This window comes from Electrophorus electricus, chromosome 4 (assembly GCF_041902795.1).
Source record: "Electrophorus electricus isolate QZ-2024a chromosome 4, ASM4190279v1, whole genome shotgun sequence".
Taxonomy (NCBI): Eukaryota; Metazoa; Chordata; class Actinopteri; order Gymnotiformes; family Gymnotidae; genus Electrophorus; species Electrophorus electricus.
In genome coordinates this window covers 1,584,555-1,592,520 of record NC_137500.1, presented here as the reverse complement: position 1 = coordinate 1,592,520, position 7,966 = coordinate 1,584,555, and the positions used below count along the sequence as shown (strand labels likewise).

Below are 7,966 nucleotides of genomic sequence, written 5' to 3'. Positions count from 1 at the left end.
TTTGTTTTGGATATTATTGTGCTCATGTTTTACATTTTATTTATATGAAAATATTTAACACATTGTAACTTATATTTAATAAGTGATAATAAGTAGTTTAGTATTTCACGATATGCTCCTTGGAACATATAGTAGATTAAAATAGAAATAATGTCAGAATATCAAAATAACAGAAACAACTTTAAAAAATACACTGAAATGCCTAAACGGATGTGCAATAAAATCTTAGCCGCTGCTTCCTTTAGCGACGATTCCACATAAAGACATTCTGTGGTGGGCAAGAACCTCCAGCCACTGGATCTCCAGTATACAGAGATTTGGCTCTGTAGAGGAAACTTTTCCAGGGATGTATCATCGAAGAGTTTGCTCTGCGTAGGGATGATATACGTTCACAAGGAAGATAAAACTGATTTTTTGTTGTTCGGAATTACACGGCCAGTTCTAGCACTCACTGAACGTAAGTTTTAGCTTTGATTGTTCTTGATTGTTTTTGATTATCGTAATAAGTAGGACTGAAACAACTGAAAAAAATTATAGGCCTGTTGAAGGTAGCCTAGTTGGAGTCTGCTTGTAAAATGTTCTCACCAGGGGCTCATTCCGAGAACAAATGCTGATCTGTGAAATCTTAAATCAAATTTTACTTTTAGAGGTTTTGCTATATTTGTATAAATGTCAGCTAAAAACAACCTTTCGTAAAATCCGACCGAGATACTTCCAGACTTTCGAGCGGTCTACAAACTGTATCAAAAGACTGAAAAAACAGACTGTGTCAAAAACGATACCCTTTGTCACTCCAAAAAGTAAAGAAAGATCAGATGTTATTGTCCATTTTTACCTGCATTTGTGTAATGTGTTATATAATGTTCATTGGTTCTGCTAGGAAGTAGGCTCGGACGTCCTGTCCACGCTTTGTAGTTGGTCATCTTTCATGTCGGTTAAAAGGCCCTGTATGCTAAAATTTGTCAAAATGTATGACCCTAGTGTGGGTATTAAATGTATCGCATCATACCTCTGTTGTAAATTGTATGGGAAAATATTACCTGTGAAAACAATAGTAACAGGCGGAATATTTTGCTTAGTGCATTTGGCACAAATGCACAGTACTGCAGTTCTTTTCCGAATGCTCCAAAAAATAAGCCAGATTGTTTGTTTACTTTGGATATCTATCCCTCAAGAAATTTCACATAATACCAAAACAGTTCTATTACCACATAAGAGTAGGAGCCATTTAAATTTGTACTACTTTTAGGCAAATTCAAAATATTTTGTAGAAACAGATTTTGACTGTTTTGACTGAAACAGATACATTTTCCCATAATGCCAAAGCAATTCCACTACCTCATACATGTAGAAGCCCTTGGATATCACCAGTGCAATTATGACCAGATTCTGCTGTACTATATGTTCATAAATCCATATTAGTCATTATATCTTTAGGCAAATTAATATATTCGTATCATATAGGCTGGTTTTGGTTAGCTGTAAGGTAAACTACTGTTATGTGGTAGTAGAACTGTTTTAGCATTATTGGAAATTTCTGAAACTTAGATAACCATATTGTCTCCAAGCCCATTAAAGACATTAACATTTTAATATGGATTTTTGAAAAATTGTACAGGAGAATCTGTCCAAATTTGCACTAGTGATGGACAAAGGCTACCACTCTTGGGTGGAAGTAGAATGGTTTAGGCATTATGGGATAATTTAAAAAGTATGTAAGCATACTTTCCCTGAATGAAATGGGCATTTTAGCATCATTACAAATACCAGGACATCAGTATAGGTTTGTTAAAATTGGTGCAGTAGAATCTTTTCAAACTTGAGCTGGTGAAAGCCAAGGGCCACCACTCAATTTGCAGTGAAGTATTTCAGTCCTGTAGTTTAGCAACGCTGCATTAGATATTGCCTCTGTTTTAGCTGGTAATCAAGTTCTATAATAAAGGTCTGAGAAACATTACATTGAAAAAGCATTTTGCACAATGCTTTTTGAGTTGTCTAAACATATTATTGTGTTTAATGCTGCAAGTAAACTGTATTTTGTACTTTTAAATGCCGTAAAAGTGCGTGTCTTTGTCAAAGCTCTTAAAAAAACAACAACAAAAAAACAACAACAAAAAAAAAACAACAAAAAAAAAACCCAACTGTTTCTTTTTGCTTAGGGAGCGTTAGATTACGCTGAGCAGCGAAATACCGTAAAATTGCGCATATAGTCGCATTCGGATTTAACGCGCGGAAGACTTGACCGTGAATCGCTAAAGCGCGGATATCTTGACCGTGTTTCTGTTGACATCATATACTTTTAGCTCGCTAATTGGGTGAATTGATTAAGTACTTGCATTACTTGTGCAATGTGGTATAAATGTATACAACTGCAGTTGAATCTTACCAATATAGCAAAACTATATAGCAAAAAGTCTGGGTTTCTTTGCACAAACCTTTGGTAAAGATTTCATAGATAAACATTTCTTCTCGAGCTAAGCCCTGGGTCTCTGTACAGTGTTGGCATGCCCCTGGTGCCCCAAAGATCTGAAATGTCTTGCTTGGATTCACACCATATGTTTCCACATGGGAAATCCAGTTAGTTTCACTTTATTACATATTAATTTCACTCTTTATTTACTATAATTAACTTATTTTTTACTGTTATTACTATTATTTCTTGTCTTTGATCCCTACAGATAAACACTCTGTGTATTACAAATACATGATCCGGTCCGGAAACTCCATAGATAACATCACTGACTTCACTGAAGTGACTGTACTGGATGGCAAACAGATCGACTCCTACAGCAGCAGGGACAGTATCAGGACTCCAAAACAGGACTGGCTGAAGAAGCTTCCAGAGAGAGACCAGCAGACAGGCACTACAAACCTAGAGGAGTATGGAATATGGCTAAACAGCGCACTCTATTTAGTTATTAAGGACTTTGGACACAATAAGTCAGATGAGAATATATATTTTTTTTTTAGTTCCTCCAAAATGTTGACATTATTAATGCAGCAGAAGGCGTAGATCAACATAATTAATTCAGCAGAAGGAGTAGATCTGCATTATCAACACAGCAGAAGGAGTGGATCTACGTTATTTACTCATTATTTACATTATTTTAGAAAGCAGATCTACTAGCATGTATTCTATGAGTAAATGATCTGGCTAGAATGTATGCTATGAGTAAATGACAGCACTTTTGTAAGTCGCTCTGGGTAAGAGCGTCTGCTAAATGCCTTAATGTAAATGTAGATTATTAATGTATTAGGAGTAGATCTACATTATTAATGCAGTGGAAGGACTAGATCCACATTTAAAGTTTTTGTCTAATGATTATTCTTAAATGGAGGGAAAAACTGAAGATGTTTAACAACCTGTTCTGTCATCAGATGTATTGCTGAGTGACCTTTTAATTGGAGAGCAGTGAAGTTTGTGGGGTTTAAAGGTGTGTGTGTGCCATTGCAACTCTTTTATTATTTTTCCCAGCAAAATAACTGGAATAATGTTAATAATAAAACCATAAGGATGTAGGGCAGCCGAGAAGAGAAGCTCCGTTTCCTGAAATTTTCAAAGCCAGCTGCACTCAGCACTAACTGTAAACAGATACGGTCCTTCTCTATCAGTGTTAAATACTAAAGCAGATGAAAGTAGAGACAGAACTGGGGAAGATAGGTGGGGTTCCACATACACTGAGTGTGGAGAAAAGTTATATATACTGTATACAGTAGTTTTGTCTGTCATTTACAGTACAATTATGTCTGACAACCAAAGACTGCCATGTTCCATTTATGGAAAGACATTTTGGGTGAGTGAAAAACTGACAAGAAAACATGTGTCTGTGTACTGAATGTGTGTCTGTGTCTCTCAATTTCAGATGTTCACATTCTTCAGTGAGGTTTGGCTGTAAGACTGAAGCAACATTTAATATTTTAAATTGCAGTAATGAATACGGTTATGATGGAGAAGATCTCATCTCTTATGACTGGATCTCGAAACAGTGGAAGGCCTCAGTTGAGCAGGTCCAGCACACAGCAGACTTGTGGAATAATGTAAATGGACAAAACTTTTTGTGCGATGTGTGGAGTGGATGAAGATTTATTTGAACTACAGTAATACTGAGATCAGTCAAAGTGAGTATTTGGTCTCCACAGTAAAACCTGTTTATTTATGTCTACAGGGGTTTTCAACTCCATTTGTATTCCAGACTGGAATTGAATCTCTGCACTACACAGTACACACAGTTATTTTTGATACACTAGTAATGTGTTACTGTAAAACAAGTCCAAGTGTCATTTTGTCTTTAGAAAACGTCACGATCAGTCCCTCCCGGGTTCCGTGTTGCGTGTTTTCCCTGTCTTGTGTTTCTAGTTCTATTCCATAGTTTCATTTTCTCCTCCCCTCGTTTGATTGCTTACACCTGTCCCTCATTTCTACCTTTTGGTTCTTGTATTTAAATTCTGTCTTGCTCCCAGTGTTTTGCTGTTCATTTGAATGGTTGTGTTTATGTGATTGTGAATGTGTTGGTTTGTACTCTGTATATTCTAGCCTTAGTGTTTCTTAGCCACGAGTATTTCCTAGTCTGTTATAGCCTGCTTCCCTTGTTTGCCTTAGTGTGATTGTTTATCATGTTTCCTCATACTCTCTGTGTCAGCTCTTTGACCCTGGACTGCCTTAATGACTCTGATTCTGCATTTGCCCCTAATAAATCTCTCTGCTCTCCGCACATGCGTCTGCCTCCTTACTGCTCAATGTTACAATAAAACATAGATTACATTTTCTGCAGCGCTTTTAAATAAATTATGATCTTCCAGAATGTATACACTTCCTAGTCCCTTTACTAAGAACTGCTAGCTTGTACCTACAGTCACTGTTAACTTTAATAAGTAGGATGGCATTATAGCTGCATTATTACATCTCTGTGCACAGTTACAGTCTGTATTTTACTGTGCATGTAGGCCTGTGCTTGAAAATTGTCTTGCAGCAAGCATGTGCTCACCTTCACTCCTCCTTCACTCTCTTCATGCTCCCTTCACTCTCTCTTCATTCTGTTGGTGTCTCACATTAAGAAAGATTCAGACATGAGGAAGATGAATGTTCAAAACCAAAGTGTAGAACTGAGTCTGAGCTTCACAGTGCTAAAATAGTGGATACATTCCTGAGTCAGAAAAGGTGTCTTCATAAATAAGGTGACATATTTCTGAAAAAATGTGCAGCAGTAATGTTTTTGATAGAGAATGTTTTTGATTGAATGAAAATGTGTCTGTTTACATCTGATCTCTCTCTACAGCTAATGTGGATGTTTATATATTTGCTAAGAGAGCTGTAAGTGACCCAGGCAAACTGACCCTGACCTGCCTGGCCACGAGTTTCTACCCTAAAGACGTGATGATGAGTGTGAGGAAGTACCGCACCTCCCTGCCTGAAGAGCTGATAACGTCCTCGGGAGTCAGAACCAATGATGAAGACACCTACCAGCTGAGGAAGAGTGTGAACATCCTGGAGAATGATGAAGAATATTATGAATGTTATGTGGCCCACAGTAGTCTCACAGAACCAGTAATTATAAATTGGGGTAAGTATATTTGTGATACCGAAAACTGTATTCATGAGTTTGAGAAGATGTTGGTCTGTTAAAGTATTGCACTTTTGCAAACTGCATAAATCACATCAGACATATTGAGTTGCAGTGAGAAATACTGATGATGAGCGGAGGCAATTTATTACATTCAGAACATTCGACTTGCATCACTGTTCATGAATGTTTTGTTGTTTAATAATAATAATAGAATTTATTAGTTTACTGACTACAGATGGAAAACACAGTGACTCCTCAAAGAAAAACTCTCTGATTGGAGTTGTGATCAGAGCTGTGATCTGTGGAGCTGTGCGTATGGCAGTTGTGGCCACTATTGTCATTGTCCATAAAAATAAAAGTATGATTGGTGAGTATCTATAAACTGCTTCTGCTGAAGGTAAAATTGCTCAGGTCTCTAAGGTGCTGCGGATACTGCTGCTGTGTCCAGTTATTCATAAAACCCTGTGAGGTTAAATGTGTGTGTGTGTCTGCTCTCCTGTTTTGTATAAGAGCTTCAGTGTACAAGTTACAGTAATTCATGACTAAGGTTTTGATTCACTTCAGAAAAATCAGATTTGTAAATATATATTCTGTTTTATGGTCAACATTTGGATTAGAAATAAGTAAACTCTGATTCCTTTAATAAGTGAATTCAGGTAAAAAAGACTCACTCCTCATAAAGAAGAAATAGTCGTGATGAACCAAAAAGGTAAAGCGTGTAATGATAGTACGTAGTCCATGGACTTATGGGAGTGAAATGTAGCATCAGTATTTTGTACTATAAATTAGTTCAGATGTGTCCTCATATAGTTTTACTGTTCAGGTGCAGGAGATCAACTCCAGCTTGTGCAAGAGACACATGGTGAGGTCCAAATGCACCAGCTAACTGACCAAGTTATTATATAAATTAATTGATTTGTATAATAAATAAATTGTATTATTTATATAATAAATAACTATTATTTATGTAATAAACTAATAAACTAACTAGTTTAAAGGAGAGATAGTCATTTTAAAAATGCACGGTGGCTGTAACTTTGGACTGGCGCTGAATCTCACTCTTCTCTGGTTAATCATATAGTTTGAAAGGGACAAATTTTCCTGTGTTTTTCCCTTATTTTAATTCTTATTCTAACAAATTCTCCCCCAGATATTGTGGCTATGCTTTCTGACTTTGGTAATGTTTTTCTACATTTAAAACATTTTGGACTTTTATTTTGAATGAGTGTTGTTCACTGTACCTTTCCTGTGTGTGAGAGCAACAATCCCATGAGTCACAATCTGAACACAGTTTCATATGCAAGATATTTAATTCAAGTCTGGGTATTTTGTCCCATATCTTGGAACATTTGTCGGTCCCAAGAGAAACCCTCTCCCATCACAATCAAGAATGAATGAAGATCCCCTTTTTTGATTCTTGAGAACATTCAGTAAATACAAAACAATAAATAACTATATACAGGAATGAAACATTTTAAACAATGTTTTATTTTTTAATATAAACAAAAATAATTGTAAAAAAATGCAAATGAATTACAATGTGTGTTTAATGGGCTTGCACATCATGCTCTTTAATTTTATTTATTTAGTATATTAAGTAATCAGCACTGACTCACTGTGTTTAAAATGCAGCCTCCCAGTCCCTGTTATGTTCTTACTAGTTGCTAAAATGATGTGACTTCCTCCATTTTTCAGCTACAATTGCATGATATCCTATGTGAATGCTTTGTAATGACCTGGATTTCTGCATTGATGAGTAATAAAATGTGATGTTTGGTCTGTATATATGTGTGCGTTCTCTGTTTGACTCCAGAGCCAGATCCTCTGTCTCCTCCATCTCTTTGGACCACACGCTCCATTCCTGATGCCACTCCAGGTCTCCAGTCCTGCTGACCAGACAGAGGGAGTGTGAGCTGGAGCCCCGTGTGTGGCTTTAGTTCACTTACTGATATGGTTCATGGTTGTTACCCAGTGTTGGCTGCTCACTCTGTGGACGACTTTGCTTCCCACATTGACACTGAGCTTGTGTTTTCAAAATGCCACTTTCCTTGTTCCTCTGCCTCCTGTTGTACATTTGTATATAATGTATATAATGTATATAGTGTATATAGTGTATATAATGTATATAGTGTATATAGTGTATATAGTGTATATAATGTATATAGTGTATATAGTGTATATAATGTATATAGTGTATATAGTGTATATAGTGTATATAGTGTATATAATGTATATAGTGTATATAGTGTATATAGTGTATATAATGTATATAGTGTATATAGTGTATATAATGTATATAGTGTATATAATGTATATACTGATGTTTTGATTTTGTGCACTGGTGGTAGGGAAGGGCTGTCATTTCCGTTGGGTTGGTTACTGTTTTTGTGTGAGTACATAAG

The 7,966-nt window shown here is 36.2% G+C and overlaps 1 pseudogene; it reads left to right on the top strand.

Annotated features, from left to right (window-relative positions):
- Nucleotides 1–301: 301 nt before the first annotated feature.
- LOC118240942 (H-2 class I histocompatibility antigen, K-K alpha chain-like) lies at nt 302–7,624 on the top strand (annotated as a pseudogene).
- The last annotated feature ends 342 nt before the right edge of the window (nt 7,625–7,966 follow it).